The sequence below is a fragment of the Trichosurus vulpecula genome, chromosome 1 (assembly GCF_011100635.1).
Source record: "Trichosurus vulpecula isolate mTriVul1 chromosome 1, mTriVul1.pri, whole genome shotgun sequence".
Taxonomy (NCBI): Eukaryota; Metazoa; Chordata; class Mammalia; order Diprotodontia; family Phalangeridae; genus Trichosurus; species Trichosurus vulpecula.
In genome coordinates this window covers 263,788,466-263,810,266 of record NC_050573.1, presented here as the reverse complement: position 1 = coordinate 263,810,266, position 21,801 = coordinate 263,788,466, and the positions used below count along the sequence as shown (strand labels likewise).

Below are 21,801 nucleotides of genomic sequence, written 5' to 3'. Positions count from 1 at the left end.
GTTGTGGTATACTGATGTCAAGGAAGATTTTTCAGATTTAAGAAATGATAAGTATGAGGAATTCATAAACTGGTGCAAAGTTAACTAAACAGAACCAGAAAATAATATATCTGGTCATAAAGACAAAAGATCAATAGAAATTTAAAATCAATATAAAATAATTGATTTACTACCACATGTCACAGTCATATAAGTGGACTCCAGAAATATGGGGAGATTTAATGTTTAAATCTCTGTGATTAGCACATATAGATACAGACTTAGTTGTTAACACCAGTTACATTGTCCTTCGCAGATTTCATTACAGAATGTATAACTTGTTACTAGGATTGTCCTTTCATAGAAGGAAACAGCTGAGTAGGAACTACAAACGTGCAATGTTTATTGTTACATTTATTAAAACTGCATCTTTTCAACAAACCACTCATCTCTAGATATGTGGAAATATACTTAAAATATATATTTGAAAGTAAATACTGACTAATTAGCATATGGTATTAAGATATCTCTAGGTCAGTGTCACTTGTCATAAAATTGTAATTGTCCAGAAATGAAAACATTTATTAGACAATACAATACTTTCAGAGAGACAGCATGGTATAATAGATAGACCACTGGCCTCAGAGTCAGAAAAATTTTATTGCAACTTGCCTTTAATGCATATTGGCTTTCTGGGGCCTTGTATCCCCAGGCATCTTTCTAAGAATATACATTTCTAAGAATATATGTTGAAAAGCAGTTGCTGATCTGAATTTATATGGATATTTTCCCCCTCGTGGGAGTTACCTACCATGATGAAATCAATAGTCACATTCAAAATACTTATTTCCAAAATTATTACTAATTTTATAGTTTAAATTAAAAGGTTCAACATTTCCTGTCACTATAAAATGTTCAAGGTTAGTTAACAACAAAGCAGGCAGTCTCTCAGTAGTCATGCATTCAATCTGTATTATCTCACTTCAAAAATATTGATTCCTTATTTTGTGATTATTTTTAAATTGCTTCATTTATTCATATCTTGTCTCCTTACCTAGGCTGTTTTCCATCTTCATAGCAAAGACATTGTCTTAGAGAGTTTTTTTAATGTATAAACTAATGACATCTGGTACAGTATTTTACATACAGCAAATGTTCAATAAATTCTGTTTAGCTAGCTTATTGGAAATACATAAACATGTATTGTACTTCCTCCAATGTACTCTCAAAAATCTCCCTCAGCTGTGAATCTTCCAGTATTTTTCTCTGGATGTACAAATGATGAAGGGATAATGGTTGAATAATGAAATTGTTTTATCTTCCTCAATTTATATTCAGTTCATTTTAATGTCATTTTAAATATAATAATCAAATATTGCTTCTTATGAACTCAACTCTAGAGAAAATAACATGCAGGAAAACAAAAGATCATTTTGCTGCAGAAAAATTCAAATTCTTAAATTAACTTTTTTTTATGATGAAAATGTATTCCCTAAAACAGAAACTCAATTTTGTCTCACCTGTATCCTTTCAACTTCTAAAAAAGTTGCTGTTTGGAAGGCTTTCTCCCACTGGGCTAGGTCACACTCTAACTCCACTGAAAAGTAGAGGTCCTCTCCAGTTTCTGATTGGACGCCAAAGCAATGTTTCCGACGGTCCAGTAGATCACTGTCCTGATGAAAACCTGAAGTTATATAATCTGGCATACATCAATTCATATTTCTTATATGACCATGCCTTAAATCTAATTCTAGTAATCCATTAAAAGTAGGCAATCCAAAAAGAGATATATTGAATGATACCAATGAAAAGGATTTTTAAAATATGTAAGGCAGTCAAAAGTGTTATTCATTGCTCTAAAATATATAACCATGTGATTTTGAGTAAGTCATGTTAGCCTCAGTTTTATCATAGACAAAACTAGGATGGAGTTTCTACCCTGACTAAATCATAGGATTATTGGAAGTATCAAACGAGATCTTATGTGTCAAAGAATTTTGTTTGGTTTTTTTTAACCATACCCCTGGTCAAATCACTTTATATCTTAGTGCTCTAGGAAATTGTATTTGTTGTTTAAGGAGTTAGCTCACTAAGAAGTTACCTATACCCATGAAATCACCAGATCTCATCCCTATTCCTATAAAATTTGATTGTATAGAGAATTATATCTGAGAAGCAGTGTGGAATGATAGAGAGTTGGCCTCAGAGTCATGAAGACCTGGGTTCAATTTTCATCTCTGTTGGCTGGTGAAGTTCCTAATAAGAACCCTAAGCAACTCACTAAAATGATAATTTATGGAGCAGGTACCAGGGAATCAGAGGGAATTCCCTCTTTGGGAGTTCCTTATGCCAATGAAATACCAGGTCTGGCAAAAAAATCAAATATAATATCATCATCATTATTATTACCTACTAAAATAGTAATATCACCTGTAAAATAAATTTTTCAAGCAATTCTTTTGCATCATAAAGGAAAATCGACCACATATACCTATAAAATAATTTTACAAGTACTATTCAACTATTTCTGCAATAGCGTATAAGGTCTTTGACAATAAACCTTGCATTTGGTGTGACATATGGATGATGTTTGTAGGTAGGTACTCAAAATGCACAAGAACAATATTTTCATTAGAACATAAACTCCTTTCAGTGAAGGACTGAATTATTCTTTGTATCTTTAGCGCAATGATTGGCACATAGTTGGCACTTAATAAATGATTTTCAATTGATTCCTTAAGTCCACACTGTTGAAATAGAGACCTCATCCACTTTGTACAAAGAATATGAGTAGCTAACTGCCTTGTATTTAATCATATTCTAATGTGTATTATAGTTTTTTGTATACATAGTTTATTTTTTCTCCTCCACTGCAATGCATATTACTTGACAGTAGGCATTGTGCTATTTTTCATCTTTGCTTTTTCTAACATACTGCTGAACAAAATATATTGGGCACTTAAATGTTTATTTAATTTAGTTTTCTCTCAAAAAAGTTTTAGGTTAAACATTAGATAACATAGACTGTAGGTAACGAAAATTTAATCAAAGAATTAAACAAAGTCTCCCTTTCTACCATTTTAGGGAAAACAGATAAGGGCTCTCTGACATTCCAGCTAAATAGGTTTAGAACTGATTGAAAGGGTAGACTCAAAAATTAGTCATCAATGGATGTATGTCAACTTATAGGGAGGTAAGATCTCTTATGGGGTGTCCCTGATAGCTTCCCTTGTACCTGGTATGGTGAGAATATTGGTTGCCTAAGCATAACTGACTCCAATTTGTATTAGGCCACCATCTTGTGATGAAATGTTTTATTACTTGCTTCTTATAACATTTCTAAATATTAAGATAAGCATATGTGAGTTATAGGTTGGTAAACAGTATATGTATTTTTTATTAACTGACAAACATATGGGATACCTAGAGAGGGCAGACTACCCATGCGAAAATTTTGTAAACAACCTCATCATTAGCTTGTCATCAGGTATTTACATTTCTAAAAATCCGTTCTACTTCTCCCTGTTACACTATTAAATTAAAGTAATGGTAAATTACATTTTTAGGTAATTTCCAAGTTTATAAGGTATTTTACACAGACATAGATGTCCTTTTCTTTGGCATTCTAACCCACAATCCAATGTCCTTGAATTCATGGTTGCCTTACTTTAGGCCTTTAGGGGGGAGCTAGGTAGGAAAGGTTGCTTGAGTTACTCTCAATGTAAGTTATATAATTTGTAAGTATATTTTTTTCAACAAATTATCAAGTCTATCATTTAGCAATTTGCCCCTTTGATGAATTATTTATTAGTAACTAAGTGGTATGTTAATGTATTTATTTCTAACTATATTCAAGCATTAGACTTTTCATCTTCAAAGACTTGACCCAATATTAAAATGTGTTCAGAGAAGGATCTAGGATTTTGTTAGCCACGTAAAAACTTTCCCTGACAATGCTTATCCCAACCCATCTATGACTTAGGAAATAAATCTTAAAAAGTTTCCTGAGCTATGTAGGAGTTAAATGGCTTGTCCAGCACCATAAAAGTAGTAATAATGGCAAAATTTGTATCTAGGTCTCCAAGACTCCAAATTAAGTGCTCTATTTTCTTAGACACAATGTCCTTTGCGACAGTCAATTGTGGTCTCAGGTTTTTTTTTGTTTGCAAAAAAGCATCAGTAAAATAAATAAATATATTCTAAAATCATGCAATAGCCCTGAAATATGTAATTTACTTATTTATAAATTATATACATGTATTAATAACTATATACATAAAGAACTTATGCAAAATGGATTTTTTTTGGAAAAAAAAGATGAAATGATGATGAATTGATTTTGACTCCAGAGTTAACAAGTAGCCATTGGAGTCATTGGAGTGGTTGGGAGAGGTGACATGGTGAAATCTACATTATATGAAGTCACATTGGCAGTTTTATGTATAATGGATTGGAGTAGGGAGAGGCTTGAGGCTAGAAAATTAATTAGAATGTAATTGCAATAGACCAGGTGAGAGGTGATAAGGGTTTGACTTAGGGTGGTGGCTTATATGCAAGAAGGGGACAGATGCAAAAGAAGTTGTAGGTACAGAAATGATAAGATTTGGCAATTGAGTGGATATATGTATTGAGGGAGATCTTAGGTGACATATAGATTGGGAACTTGATGGACTAGAAGGCTGGTGATGTTCTCAGCAATAAAGATGTTAGAAATTTGGACAGCTTTTTGGAGAAATATAATATAGGAGATCTATGATGAAGATCACAACCCATCCTGGGAGATTCACTTTGAACCACTCCCCACAAAAGATCTGTGCCCTGAAGAGGAGGAAAAGGTAATTTTATAAAGGCTACCTGTATAGAAGTTGCCTCTTTGAGTGCTAGGTAGCAGTCAAGTTATATCTGTTTCAAGGGTCCATGTCAACATTAGCTAAAGAGAGGGACTATGTCTGGATGTGTGAAACTTGGAATCATCTTATAAAATGACAGTTCAACTCATTGGAACCACGGAATTTTGGAATTGGAAGGCACATCAGAAGACATCCTTTTCTCACAAGTTTTGACAAATAAAGCTAATAAATTTTTCTCTCTCCTAACATCTACTAAACAATGAAAATCAATAATGATGCTTAAATATCTCTCATTCATTATATGTAAATATTAAGGAATTTTTCTAATAGATGGTTGCATTGATCATATTTTAAATAATTATTTCCTTTTTTTCATTTCTTTGGATAATCTCCAAATTTAGTATCAAAGTATACATGAAGTCTAGCCTAGATATGGACCTGCTGTAACATATTGCAAATGTAGAATTGCACAGGAGAATTCACATGAAGAAAATCATTTGAGAGAATTATGATTTGGGTCAATCATACTAAGAGCAAGAGATTATCACTGTATTTTTCCTTTATATTAACCACACTAAATTTGGATTTGTTTTTGGTTGATTTTCACCTCCCACTTTAATTTATCCCAAAAACAAATATCTTTCTCTCTGCCCTATTTATTAGCCACCTATTTTTAACTCAACCTCAAAGCTGCTCAGCTGGTCCATCTGGACTCACTTAGTTCTTCCAGAAAAAAAAAATCTATATACTATTTGTTATTTCTGATAACTTCTCTATAAGTTCATTGTGTATTTTCGCTGGTTCTCTTATTAGCCTTCAAATCTCATGGTGACTGTATATTTTCTAAGAAATCATTTATATGTATATTGTCACATTAAAGAAGAAAGAGGCAGTGTGTTGTAGTATATAGTCTTGGAGCAAGGATGGCCTGGGTTCAAGGGCTGTCTCTGAAACATCTTGGCTATGTTAGAGGGAGTTTTCATAGCTGGGAGTTCCCTACAGTACTGAAACCACACCACTAGTCCCTCTTTATAAAGAAGAAATAACCATTTACAGTTCTTTCCTGGTAATTGTTTATAACAATCATAATCAGAAGATAATGGGTAGGTACAAATTAATTTTTAAAAATTTACTAAACCATGTTTTTAAAGAAATCCTTTTGTTTCTATGTTGACTACTGAGTAGCTTGAGTCTGTTTTTGGTGTTTTTTGTTGATTGTTTCTTCTTTTTTCAAAAAAAAAAAAGGAAGGAAAGAGAGAAAAGTAGAAAGAATTATCACAGGCTAGTGTATCCAGATTTTGTTTCTTTAGCTTCAATGCTACAAAATGTATAATAAAATAATGCAGCATATAGAAGTCTATCTGGTTTCCTAGCATTCTTAGCAAACCATTCCTCAGATCAGAGCACTCATCTTCATTCACCAATTTAATTACATTCCCATAAAAGGCTAATAGCTAAAACAATGATAATTTTTAAATAATTAAAAGCAAAAAACAAACAAACAAAACAACAAAGTTGACCTCCTTTTTCTCTTAGATCCAGTCCCAAATTTTGGTGTTTAAAGTATTGTAATTATTTCCCTGCTTCTCCCTCTGAGTTTCCTTCAGGAGTTGTTGAAAATTTTCATTCACTTTTCATTCATTCATTTACAGAATCCTAGTGAACTCCATTCATTGCATTATTTCACAAAAATTGTGTGTATGTGTGTGTGTTCTTTTAAATTTCCCCATCTTAATTGCCTTGACTTGATGCCAAAGGACATGAGTTCAAATTCCAGTGCCATCACTTATTACCCGTATGACCTTCTGCAATTCATTTACCTTGTCTGGGCCTCAGTATCCTCATCTCTAAAGAAAGAAGCTTGGACTTGATTATGTGTAAGTTCCTTCTCAACTTGAAACCTATGATGTTATATTAAGGTACTTCAATTTATCTAACCATTCCCCTTTGCTAGACATTCAATTTGCTTGCAGTTTTATCTTTAATTGCTTATAATGCTACAAAATTGCTAGGAAAATGCTACAAATGCTATGAAAAACATTTAAACACATTCCTAATGATTCCTAATGATGGAATTGCTAAGGCAAAATGTATCATTTTTATAAATTTTATTGTATTCATACTACCAGTTACATCTCCAAAGAGACTCTACCTGTTAAAATTCGACACAGCTGATACATTTTGTGAAGCACTCACTTGGTAGGATGTCTGTTGATAGCTGAGAGTTTGCAGGATGAGGCTGCTGCAAAATATGTTTTAGGTGAGTCTTCCACTGCTGATTCAGTAGCATCAAGCAAGGTATGTGCCTTTTTTGAGGCATTTAGGTGCTTTCCTGTTGGGCTATCCTTGAAAATATTGTTGAAGGAGTTGTGGCATCTATGTCTATAAGGGCCTTGTTTACGTTTCTGTACCAGTGATGCTGAAATTGTCATATCTGAACTAGGGAGTGTGTCAAAATTATGGCCCCATGGTCAGTGAATGCTATGAATCTGAGAGCACTTTCCCTGGGCTATTACTGGGGTAATAGCTTAAGGATGTATCATCCCCTGACAAGTAACCCTCGAACACTGAAACGATTTAATCAGGAGACAGAATAATTGTTGACATTCATAGAGTGTGTGTCTGGTCATCCAGCCTATGATCGATGCATGTTCTTGCCAGGCATCCTTTTACCCAATGGAATGTCTTTCTAGGGTGGCTGATCAGAGTGAGAGGTGTAATTTTATGGGCACTGAACAGAGTGAATTCAATTGGTACAACTAGGTATCTTACCTTGTAAATATTAGATGCTTAATAATTGTGGAGTTGGACTGAATTGTTGATAATATAATGATTTAATCAGTTTAATTTCTTGTAGAAATTTAGCTATAGTTATGTGAATAGAAGACACTTTTGTTCCCCCAGAAGCTATTTGGGTCTTATCATTTCTGAAAATCTCAGTTCCCTTTCTAACCCAATACTCATGGAAAATATTTACACATGGACCTTTCTCACCTTGGATATCAGTATTTTTTCTCTTCTTTGCTCATGATAATGATATTTTCCAAGGTGATAATCTTTTCCAGCCCCAATTTAATGCTTTTGATTTATTAAGAAAGTTAAGACTGGCTACTGAGCAAATGTATCCAAAATAAATAAATTATTGGTTCTGCTAGGCTGATTTATCTGATAACTCATGCCAACAAAATCTGACTCTATATCCCATGTATGCTCCCACTTCCTTTTCCTCCTTCTTGCCCTGCCTCTGCTCCATGGAAAATTCTATATTCTGGTAATGGTGAAGGACAGAATGCTGCTATTTTCTCTCTTCATAAAAACACGGTCCCAGTCCTGAACAATGATAGCTTTGTTCCTGTTAGGAATGATCATCCTTCCTGTCATTTTGACCTATCCACCTGGTGGATAGATACTCCTAAATTTGATGAAGATCCTGGAGCAGTTATTGCCCAGTTCCAAGTTTTTATAGAGGATACACTCCTACTTGGGAAGATCTAATGAATTTAATGGAAATCTACTTTCCCTTGGTGAAAAGACAGCTGTTACATAAGTAGGCAAAATACATCCTCCAGTGAGAGGGGCTGTCCCTTTAGGACTAGTACCCCTTCCCAACTGGCCTTTGTTGGACTTCTATTGGGATTCCAATCTTACTGCTCACTATCATAGACTAAGACAAGCTAGGGAAGTTTTACTTGCAGGAATGGAGGCATGCTATGCAGGCTGAAAATTGGAGCAAATTTCAGGAAACTATTCAGGAAAAGAATGAAACTCCAAACTGTTTTCATGATAGACTGAGCAAAATGACCAAATGGTTTGCAATCTCAGATGCACTAAATCCAAGATATGCTAGGAATATTAATCTGGCTTTTGTTAACAATCCTAACCAGTTATTCAGAATTATTTTCATGAACAATGTCCTGGTTGGCATGAGAAAAACATACATGAGTTTAAAACTATCACCTATTATGTATATGAGGGAAGAGATAAAGACAGACAGCTAATCAGTGAAAAATCAAAACTTTGAAACCATCTTGGCTGCTGCCCAAGAGGTTCTGGCCTATTGAAGGTCATGCAATTATTACTACTACCAGAGCAATGGCCACATTGCTAGTGAATGCTGAAAGAAAACAGTGGGATTTGATAAATCAAGCTAACTCTATGAAACAGTGGGATTTGAAGAATCAAGTTAACCCTGGGCAAGCTCAGAGGAACTTTACAGCAGGAAGGTACAGGGGTGGGGATGGGGGTTGGGGAGGACACAAGAACCAAAGCCTCTAGCAATAGTTTTTCTGGGCTGAGATCCTTGCCCTAGTCATCTCGGTCTCTACCTTGCCCCCACGCTAGAGAACCTCTTATTACTCTCTTAATTGGTACTACACATTATGACTGTCTGATAGATATAGAAGATGTGGTTTTAGTTTTGATGTAAATGTCAAAATCTAACTGTTTTATTGTTGATCCTAAGAGAATTACTGGTGTAGATGGAGAAAGACGCACACATTCCCATACTACCTCCCCAATTGGTCACCATTGGCTCCCTCTCAGTGAAACGTTCATTTCTACTGATACCCAATATTTCTGTTAAAGTTCCAGGTGAAGATCTTGTGTGGAAGCTCAAAGCTACCATATTATGATGAATCCCTAGCCTTGAACCTCTCAGAGGACCTTTCCTTTATCTCCTATGCTAATAGCTTTCTAAGATGCTGTTGATGATGAAGATACGCTCACTTTGTTTTCTGTTTCAACCCTTGGGTTTCTAAGAATGATGCTGCCATCCTATCCTATATCCCTGATTCTCTATGGGCCATATTCTCTGTGGAATTGGACCTAACTGAAATATGCAGTCCCAGTTTCCATCAGGATTAAGGGATGGCCTCTCCCATCTGTGGCCCAATATAATTGTTCAAAAATGCTATTATAAGTATCTCACCAATTATTGATTCTGTGAGGGACTAATGCATTACTGTTCTGGGTAAATCTCCTTGTAATATTCCTATCCTTCCTGTGAAGAAACAAAACCCTGGACCTGATGGCAAATCTATTTTTTACTTTGTGCAAGATTTATGTACTGTTAATGCTTACAGTATCCCTAGACACCCCGTTTTCCTAACCTTGTCACAATTTTTTCTTCTATTTCTTATGAGGCTGCCTTTTTACAGTGATAGATCTATGCTCAGACTTTTTTTTAGTATTTATATTCACCTATTTACTCAGTATCTGTTTATCTGTTTGCCTTTACCTGAAAGAACTAAGTGAACAAGGTCTTGGCTACCTCAAGAATATGTTGAAAGCCCCATCCTATTTTCTCAGATTCTACAGGAGATTTTGGTTTCCATTACTTTCAAAATGTTCCACTTTAGTTTAATATGTTGATGACCTCCCCATAGTGACACCTAACCTTGAGATCTGCCAAGACGACAGCAAGTGCCTTCTACTGTAGCTATAAGGTCTCTACATCTAAGGTTCATTAGTTACACCCCAGGTTGAGTATCTAGGTCTCATTTTGTCTGATGGAGTTCATTCTGTCTCTCCAAAATGCTTTCAGATTCTTCAACAGATGTCAGCCCCTAAGACCAAGAAGCAGATTCATGTCACTCTGGGAGTATCAGGCTATTACCATCAGTAGTCTCCTGCATCTTGTTTCTCTAGCTAAGGATTCTGTTCCTGAACTTGTCCATGTTTTACCAGAACACCTTAAGGCCCTTGCAGAACTCAAGAAAGGCTTATTAGCAGTACCAACCTCAGGACTTCCAGATTACAACACATTTTTTACTTTGTTCATCCATGAACTATAGGGAGTGGCCTCTGTATTTCTGACCTAATCCCTTGGTGCTTCTGCTGGCCCAGTAGCCTATTACTCTGCTTAACTCGATCTTGTTGTGGCAGGAACTCTTTCATGGCTTATGGCATAGTAACTCCTGCTCTTTTAGTAGAAAAGTCCTATGACTTTGTCCTAGTGCCCTTTGACTATTCAATGTCTTCATGAAGTTGAAGAACATTTGCTGTGTCATAGAGTTTAAGCCATTTCATATCAGAGGCTAGCAACATATGAAATAACTCTTGTAACAGATAATGATGATTCATGGTTGGATCTCTCTTGGTTTTTGTGATTATTGTCCTGGTTTAAAGCAGGTGGCTACTATAATGAAATATACTCTTATTACTTTAAGCCTTATACTTGTATTTTGGCTTTGCATTAATTGTTGTGTTATTAGTTGTGCTAAAGCTTTTTTTTGTTTGTTTTTTAAAGTTTGTGCCTAAAATACTTATGACAGTTCTCACTGTGAACCATGATTATGTTGATCCTGATTATACTTATCTTAGTCCTGATTGTATATCAATCTATCAATCTAGCTAATTATAGATAAGGGATCCATGTAAAGCAAGTTTTTAAAAGATCAAAGGGTGGAATTGATAATTGTGAAATCATAATTAATACATTTACTATGTGATAAGGCTTATTTTTAAAATACATTTACTTAGCTTTGGTAGGACTTAATCAAATTAACTTTAAATTGTGCTAGAAGAATTTGTAAGAGGTTAAATTCCCTATTTTTGTAACAGCTTAGCTCCTGAAAAACTGAGCTGGGCAGCCTAACTTTGTGGCTCTGCAAGTTTCCCTATTCTGTGGGAATTAAAGTTTCCCTATTGTATGTGAGTTAGTTTCACATGATACTAAATTTAATTACTGATGATTGAATTCTAGTAATCATATACTCTTGTGCTCAGATTGCCTATAGATATTTATTATAGTTCCTTATTCCCAGAAACCAGTTCCCTAATTGTAATGTCTGTTTCCCAATGGCATGTTTTAGTTCTTTGTAACCAGTTTGGAACTGGATTAGTTCCTTCTTTTCTTTTTAGTATGACTACCTTATTTACATATTATTATTTGCGTAGTGTGACCATCTTACTTACATTTTTCCCTTTTTTGGAGTGTAAAACTCTCTGCCTGATCTCAGTGTTTGTCTTTGCCTATTATAGAGTCATTGCCCTCATTTATTGACAAATTGCTAGCTTTGCTAATAAAGTAATTATGCTTAGAAATTTGTGCTTCAGTTTACTTTTATGTCTCATGTAACAGTGTTCAAGTTACTCCCTGCTTCCATTGGATCCATTCAATATTTGATCCTTGATTGATAAACTTGTCAAAATCATTATCTTTTTATGCAAGTGTGAATGATAAATCATTATAGAAGATCTTCCATATTATAGTATAAGCCCAGCTTTTCTTCCTTCCCCCCATCCTCCCTCCCTGCAAGACTCTCTGGTTTGGAATATCAGACATTCCTTTTCCCCTTTCTTTCTTGCAAAGACCTTTAGACTTTCCAGCTTGGAATAAAGAATCAAACATCCCTCCAACTGATAAACCTTAAGAATGGACCTCTCAGACACTCCCCTCTTGTGAATTGGCCCAAAGCAAAAGAATGGAATACATTAGGAGATAGGCCCCACTAGGAGATAGGCCCGAACAAAGAACAGGTAACTCTTAAGACAAAGGACAGGAAATTCCGAAACTGCTTCTTGAAGACCTAGCCAGTTCTCAAAAACAAAATGACTGACAAGATCTTCCCCTCCTGAGGGGAGTGGCTGCCCCTTCTGGAGGGGAACATCCAGGACATTTAGCAGTAGGCCCTTCTTGTTGAGGAAGCTATAAAAGTCCCCATATGGAACAAGCTAGTGGGGGATCTCACTATGGAAAGGAAGCCTCCTGGGATCAGTTTCCCTTTCGGGCCTTGATCGAGCTGGGCTGTGTAAACTGGGACCCCCCTCAGCTTTGGGAGGATTAAGTGCTGGAGTTCCCCTGAGAGGTGATGAATCTATGTTTTTTGTGTCTTTGTCTTTGTTGTATTAACTGTGTTTGTTAGAGTATCTCCCCTGTCTTTCAATAAAAACCATGTTTTCTCAGGAGTGTGCTTTATTGCCAGTGCGAATCTGAATCCGAACCTAACTTAGCTTAACTGAACAAAGTGTTACAGTGTCAATCCTCTGCTTGAACAACTGCTATGATTCCTAATTTCCTAGAAGATAAAGTGCAAACTCGTTAGCCTGCCTTTCAAGGCCATCTACAATCTGGCACCAACCTATCCTTACAGGCGAAAACCGATGAGAGCCTGAACATGATAGGTGGTGATATTGTCCACGGAGAGAACAAGACATATGAAACATGCCTTATGGAGGTAGAGAATTTAGCATCTGATTGAATGCAGAGTGAGTAACAACGAAGGAAGAACCAAAAATGACTCTAAGGATTTAAGCTCAGTCAACACAAGACAGTGGTATCATAAACAGAATTAAGGGATTTGAGAGGGCTGACCTTGAAGTGAGAAAGACTTGAGATCAAATTCTGCCTCCCACTCATACTAGTTCTATAACTGTTTACAAGTCACTCCACCTCCCAGTGTTTCAGATAACTCTATAAGACTATAAATTACAGATGCATTGCCAATCTCCATTGGCAGGAAAATCCACACACTATAAAATCACAGGCCTGAACCAAATAAAATCTAGTGAAATAAAAAAAAAATAAAGCAAGGAGTTAATAAGGACACATTTATGTTTGAGATGCTGATGAAATAGGTAGGTAGAGATGTTCAAGAATGAAGATAGATAGATAGATAGATAGCTATAGATATCTATCTGCATATATATATATATATGTATGAGAGAGAGAGAGAGAGAGGGAGAGAGAGGTCATTTAGACTGAAGCAATAACTGAATCTATTGGAGCCAATGAAGGCACTGTGAGATAGTGTAAAGGGAAAATAGATAGTCAATAAGCATTTATTACTGTGGGGTAGGCACTGTATTAAGGAAAGATTTTCAGGGGACATGTACATTTAGTGGGAGAGAAGTTGACAAATGAAAGGATATCATGAAAGAGTGGTTATATGTCTCTCTCATTTTTTCTGCTACTAGAATGTAGGGCAGCTAGGTGGCATAGTGATTAGAGCTCCAGGCTTGGAGTCAGGAATACTCCTCTTCCTGAGTTCAAATGTGTCCTCAGACACGTACTAGCTATGTGACCCTGGGCATGTCACTTAATCCTTTTGTCTCAGTTCTTCATTTGTCAAATGAGCTGAAGAAGGAAATCGTCAACCATGACAGTATTTTTATTTCTTCCTTTCTGATTTACTTTTGTCTATTATTGAATAATAAAGGCACATTGGAAGTTGTTCAAAATTCAAATTGAGAAGTTACTGGGTAAGTGAAGTTTGCTTCTTTCTAACCAGATTAATTATTGGAACTTATATGTTTGATTGCTCTTGCTCTTGCTTTCTCCCTCTCTCTCTTTGACTGAAATTTAAACTCATTCTCTCTTAATCTCTCCTCAGTGGATATTGAAAACAGCTGGCCACTGCCCTCTAAAAAATAACCTTCCTTATACTTGAATACCATCATTGGGTCACTTCTCAGCTGTCTCTTTCTAGCACTAAATGGAACCAATTTTTTTACTGTTTCCTCATAGGTCCTATTTTTCAACTCTTTAATTATCTTTGTGGCTGTCCTCTGAACCTTGTCCAACATTTTCTAATCTCCCAAGTACTAAAAGTCTGAAAGTGGGCATAGTTACCCTCATAAGGATCTGACCCTTTGTAGAATACAAAGGAAATTACTTGTGTCACCTACCAATTGCATTTCTATTTATATAACCTAGGATCATGAGCTGGGATGCCTGGGGAGGAATAAAAAGATCTAGGCAATTGTGGGCAGCTATTGTTGGCCAGAAGAATGTCTCAATAAATTGGTTCCATTAATTCAGCACATTTTGTCAGGCTGAGGGGGATGTTTTTGGCCACATTGTTCAATTAGTGCTCATTAAGAGAAAGTGGTCTATTGGCCTGGCTCCCAAATACCCTCAAGATTAGCCACTGGCTACATACTTCTGGATTACAAACTTTCATTTCTCTTGGTGGCAAGCCCAAAAGGACCACTCACTGCAAAACAAACAAACAAGCAAGCAAACAAACAAACAAATTATGTCCCAAGTTATATATAACTACAGTTATCTCAGTACACATCTTTAGTTTTAAAATATTTCTCAACATGAGGCTGTAGATGAAGTCTCCGATTACACAAACAGGAAGACATTATTGAAGTGGTTATTTCTTGCTTTAAATAGCATTCATATCACTCCATAAGTGTGCTGTGCATGCAGAACACAGGGACCAGAAGATAGATTGAGAAATTGTCTAAGTAATATAGGAAGAAGTGGTACAGTACTGCTCTCTGATTTGTATATCTTCTGCTCATGAGTGAAGGGGGATAATTATTGACATACAACATCACTAGCAATGCATGATTTTAACACATGAAAAAGAATATCTCCAACCAAATATTACTTTATACATATTAAAAATATACTCAAATATCTAAAGGATTTGCAGTCTCATAAACATGGGTTTCCTACATCCACAACTATAACCTTATTCAATGTTCTCTCACAAATTCTCCACAAGGGGCTCACTCAATGTGTTGAAGGCCTTCCACAATTACCTCTAACATCCTGAGGGTAACGTGAAGCACTTGGGCCATGCATCAGTTGTTCCTCCAACTCACTATGTGACCAGCACATTGTTTTCAATTGTATAATACCTTGATGACTCCTTTAAAATATTCCAATATCTAAAGGGATCTGTGATATTATCAATCCCTGTGTTTCCTCCTACAGTGGATATCACAACATTTCTACATCTGCCCATCCTGCGCAACTCATCTCTGTCCTTGTAAAAGTTTTCAAAAGCAGGTTCAGTCATCATGCAGGAGGCCTTCCTTACTTTCTTTCAATATTACAAAGTTAATCAATGGAGCAATCTGATCATCCCTCTGCCAGCCCTCATGTTACCTGCCATGTTACCAGCCCATTTTTCCCTTCTGTCATATAATTCACTGATGTCAACCTTTACCATTATTCTTTAGAGTTCTATATTGGTGATATGTTGTTAGCTGGTCATGCCTACCATTCACCTTTTCATTGTCCCCATCAATTGTCAGTGATGACCATCTTTTGCTCTTTGGAGGTAGTAGTGTCCCAGGTCTTGCCATACAACAACACTGGTAAAATGTTAGTGTGACAAAATGAGTCTTCACTATTATGAGAAGCTTGGGGGTCATGACAAGTATTTTTTAACATCTTGAAAGCGATCAACCCTGCTCTCCTCCTTTTCAATTCTGAGCCTAGGTCATTACCTATCTGTACTTTCTGTCCCAGAGCCAGAAAAGTTCCTTAGAATTTCTATTCAAATTCATATTAAAATCTGGGTGATATACTATCTTCATCTATTTAATCTTTCCTGTGTGGATGGATAGACCAAAATGTGGTTAATATTTCTTCTTGTGAGTCTCTGTGAGATTGTGAGGCTTTATGCAATATTATTTAGATACAGAAGCATCGGCGGGGGGTGGCGGGGGGAGGCTTACCATCAATAAGGAATCTTTCCAAAGCCCAGACTCTGCTCCTGGTCTTCTCTATCACAGTGGTGAATTTTTTTGTAGTGCATTTATCTGTTTTATGTCTCACTTGATGTTTATTACCAAAATGTCATTGAACAGGGTTATTTCTGTTATTTCATCCTCTAAGGAATCTTGAGTGATATAGCTATGTGTATATCAAATATCTTATTGTAAAAAAACCTGCAAAGGGCAGCTAGGTGGTATAGTGGATAGAATGCAAGGCCGGGAGACAGGAAGATTCATCTTCCTGAGTTCAAATCTGGCCTCAGATACTTACTCGCTTTGTGACCCCGGGCAAGGAACTTAACTCTATTTGCCTCTGCTCCCTCAATAGAAAAAGGAGCTGGAGAAAGAAATGGCAAACTGCACCAGTATCTTTGCCAAGAAAATCCCAAATTAGGTCATAAACCATCAAACACAACTGAAACAACTAAACAACAGTTACAAAAAGTCATGTTTGGGTCTGCCAAGATGAATGCTTTTTTCATAATTAACAAACAATGAACAAAATAGGATCTTCTATTGTCTATGTCTTTCAGTCAATTATGAAATAAAAAAGATGTGGTTCAGAATTGAACATGGTATATAGTTAAAGCTCATAAGGATTTTGCATAAATTAGAGAGTGGGAATTTAGGTTAAGTGTTGAAGTTTCCTTGGTCACTTTTTTTTTTAGGATCAATAAAGTCTGAAATGTGTTCCTATTTCTTTGCTATCATTGCCTACCTTAGATCTCATGTAATAAAGTCCTTCTAATGTCTTCACAATTGTACTTGCTACTTTTTTCTTTCTTTGTTCTCTTTGCTGCCATCTCTACTTCCTCTATAAGCCCCCCAGGGATTTTAGGGTCACTAGACAAGGATCTGGCATTTAGAGTCTTGATTGCCTAGATAAAGTTTAAAGATAGTCTAAAAGTTGCATGATATTTAACATCCTCTGCTTCCATTTTTATCTGTCTCTGTATCTGCACAAGCAGAAGGTGACTACACAGCACTAGGGGCTATTTTGTATTTTCCTTTGTTTCATGGGTTGCCACAGACAGAGAATTCATGATCTAGCTCCCCGTCTGTGTTGGGTTTGTTTCTCTGAACTTAGCTTGGTTGCTCCTCAGAAAGCAGATATGCAATCTGACAAAACAAGAAAATGATAAATGTTGGAGATGTGGGAAAGTTGGAACACTAATGCATTGTTGGTAGAGTTGTGAATTGATCCAACCATTCTGGAGAGCACTTTGGAACTATGCTCAAAGGGCTACAAAACTGCGAATACCCTTTGACCCAGAAATACCACTTCTAGGTCTGTATCCGAAAGAGATCATAAAAATGGGAAAAGGACCCATATGTACAAAAATATTTATAGCAGCTCTTTTTGTGATGACAAAGAATTGGAAACTGAGGGGATGCCCATCAACTGGAGAATGGCTGAACAAGTTGTGGTATATGAGGGTAATGAAATACTATTGTTCCATAAGAAATGATGAGCAGATGGACTTCAGAAAAACCTGGAAAGACTTACATGAACTGATGCTGAGTGAAGTAAGCAAAACCAGGAGAACATTGTACACAGTAATAGCAACATTGTACAATGACTAATTTTGATATACTTAGCTCTTCTCAGCAGTGCAAGGATCTAAGACAATTCCAAAAGATTCAAGATGAAAATGCTAGTCATATACTGAAAAAGAACTCGGAACAAAGATTGAAGCATACTATTTGCTCTCTCTCTCTGTCTCTGTCTCTCTGTCTCTCTCTGTCTCTCTGTTTCTCTCTCTCTCTCTCTCTCTCTCTCTGTCTCTCTGTTTCTTCTTTCTCATGAATTCTCCCATTGGGTCTAATTATTCTGTACAATGTGACTAATGTGGAAATATGTTTAATATGAATGTATGTATATAGCCTCTATCAGATAGCCTTCAATCTTGGGGAGGGAGAAAGGAAAGAGTGAGAGAAAATTTAGAACTCAAAATCTTATGGAAGTTAATGTTAAAAACTGAACATAAATAAATAAAAAAAGATAGCAGATATGGTCGATTACTAGGACATGTACTTGAAGTCTTTCCAGAATGTTAGAAGCTACAAGAATGGGTGTTCTCCTGGGATAGTCTGCAATAACACTGGGTCAACAAAACTTTTATAGAAAAAAATGGTCCAGGCACTTATTTCTCAAATGATGAAACTACATATTTCTTCACAAGAATTTAGTTATCATTTTACTCAAAGCACAAATGTTGATTTTGAAGTAATCATGTTTCTTTTATGAGCATTTAAAAAGTATTCATTCTATGATTTTGAATATTGCCTCATTGACAAATAATCTTAGAATTATGACACTTCCTCAACACACAAGGTATTAACTGAGAAAGTTAGATATATAAAGTTAGATAAATAATAATTCAGAAAATTAAGTTAGGCAAAGTGATGGACCTGATCAAGCATAAAATAAGGACACAAGACCATTTTATAGGACATAAGGGATAGCATTTTGAAATATAAAAAAGAGGAGTCTTAGGGAGAAGAAGCAAGAGAAGGAAAAAGATCACAGATAATTTGCTGGGGGGAATAAAGAACAATGGAGAAGCTGAAATAAGCAGAAGTTTCGTGTCTGTTTTCTCATCTGTATAAATACATATGAGAATAATCAATGAACAAATCAAGATTATTCTCAAATAAAACCTGGGAATAGAATAGGCAGGTTCTTAGAGATTATTTTCTGTAGCAGATAACTGTTTTCTATTTTTCGTACTAAAAAGATGTATTTTATAATAACATAATTTACTATGAAATCCATCTATATTGCATGGCAAGGTGGGAAAAGTGGTGGATACTGAATCAGAAGTCTTAGGCTATAGGTCTAGTTTCTTCACTTCCTAGCTGTGTTATTTATTATGTGCAAATCACTCAATTACTCTGAGTTTCAGTTTTCCTATCTACAAAATGGGTATAATACTTGCACTACTTACCACATGAGGTTATTGTAAAATGTTATACCACATATACAATACCACAATATTTATCTACATTTAGATGCTACACATGTATGTGAGTTATTAATGGGAAAAATATAGCTGGAGTGGCATCCCTTCTAGGTTCAAGGGGATGTAGGACTTGGACAAGTCAGATGGACAGGGATTTTGACCCAGTCTTTAGTAGTGGGAGAACATACTGGATGTTATTTGGGAAACTATAGTACTTTCAGTTATCTCCTGCAACTTTATGCCTCAAAAGACGACCTCTTTAACCCCCGTGTTCTCTGAGCAATCCTGTATGACTATAAATGATAGACTTCTATGATTTTTGATCAATCACAGTTATAAATAATACCAAGAGTAGGAGGAATACACATTAGGACTGTGTGTGAAGTGACATGATATATTATTTAGTACATATATCACCAGAAAAGAAGTGACCATGTAGCAAGAATGGGCTATAAAGTAAAAAAAAATGATAATACACTGATATTCCTGGGATTTTTTTAAGAACCAAAAAAAAGATTTTCCTCATCCTTTCACTATGTCTAAATCTCACTTAATATAGGCCAAGGTATATATGACTGTATCAGTATGAGGATCGCAAGTACGGATGAAGTTGAGGCTAGAAGCTGATATGTTGACAAATGACTAGATGGTAGAAATGGAGTTCCTTGTTCAAATTATTGATACTATTGCCTTGTCTACGAAAGATGTATTAGCAGTTTGAAATTTTTATATCATAAATCTGAACATCAAATATACTTTGGAATTGTGGAATTATATGTTTACTTTTTCCTCCCTTTGGGTCTAGCCTGAACTTCAACTCCATTAGTCCTGTAGCTTTGGAATTGCTACTTCCAGAAAGTCCCTCTATCGCTGTAACTGAGGATTTGGTATCCATCTACAAGGAGGAGGTGTAGGACTGTGCTCTTGTGAGTGTGGGCAGAGGTAGAAAAAGAGGCTACTAACATTCTGTCACCACATTTAGCCTCAAACATTCTGACAATAGAGTTCCATGGACTCAACTTGATTTCTTTTTCAGGGAGTAAGAAGAAAGCTCAGAATGACAATTTTGCCAACAGCAATAGTTCACAGTCTAGGCAGCAACCTTAAAACAAAATTAAAAATTTATTTCTGTTTTATTTGAATTCTTTGATATTTGGTAATGTTTCAATACTGTGGAGTATTTGAAATGGTCCAAATGAAGCCTCTTGAAGTATTTCCTTCAGAACTTAATGTTGGATTAATCCCCTAATGTTTCATTGTAAACAGTCTGCATAACACAAACCTAAGGTTTCGTTCTTGTTGTTGCTGTTTAAACTCTGCCTGTTCCATAGAAATGCATAATCTGGGAGAGTTTTATTTTGATTAAAAGTCCTTAAATTGTTGTTACTATAGCAATCTCTAGAAAAGAAAATTTCATCTATGACTTAAAATTCTTTTTATTTTTAAAAGGATATTACTATGGAATGGCCTATTCTTTCCTCCACTGGCATGCAGATTTAACAGATGGATCAACAAAGTGTAGGAAGTGCTAATGATGGAGAAAATTACTAGTCTCCAAAAAGGTTCTCATAATGGAGGGTAGCAGATAGAGCACTGTCCTGGGAGTCAACAGATGAGGGTTCTATTTTAATCTCTGCCACAGACTCTTTATGGGATAAAGACCCTGCAAATATGTCAATTAAAAAAAATTCAGGCTATACACACACACACACACACATACACACCACCTTTTTAGGGAAGTGGTGGTGGTAATATTATTGCTTGCTTTCCAAGGTCACAAAGGATTACTAAGTAATAGCTGCGATCCAGTTCTTTGAGACAGTTCCTATGCCTTTTTTTAATAGTATTGTATGAAATTGAGCTTGATGCCACACCCATCTGATGTGAATTGAAACTGATTCATCTCATTCCAAAAGTATCTTCCACAGAAATGCAGCTTCTTCCAGAGTCACAAAGACATTCAACCACATGCAAGCCTATTTCCAAAGCAATCCAATTAATCCTTTCTTTAAATATCTGGAACTATTTCAAGAGACTGTCTTGTGGCACATGTGATGAAAGTTCCAATACAACAGATGTTCATTTGTACCATTATAAATTTCTTCCAGTTCTTTATGGATGCTAGAAAACCCAACAATTCAGAAAATGTTAGAAAAAAAGGAAAACAAAAATATTGGATTGATGTAATTATAAAGTGAATATTTTTAACATACTATGCCAAATAATTGACACTATCTAGGGACTGCAGTTCAATTCAAATCATCAAACATTTATCAAGCAATTACTATGTACCAGACACTGTACTAGGCAATGGGAAAGCAAAGACTAAATTGAAACTAGCCACAGCCCTCAAGGAACTCGTATTCTAATGGAAGGAAGCAACATGCATTAGGATGAGTCAATATAAAATATATGCAAAGAAAATTGGAAGCAATTTGAGGCAGGGCGTGCTAACAACTGGAGTGGGGAGGTGATAAGGAAAGGTATCTTGGAAGAGGAAAGAGAATATTCTATGCATGGGGAAAAAATCTTTCGAAAGCACAGGGCTGAGA

At 35.8% G+C, this 21,801-nt stretch overlaps 1 pseudogene; it reads right to left on the bottom strand.

The window, feature by feature from the left end:
• The window catches only part of LOC118836775, a 160,362-nt pseudogene that overhangs the window by 115,738 nt on the left and 22,823 nt on the right, over window positions 1–21,801 (bottom strand).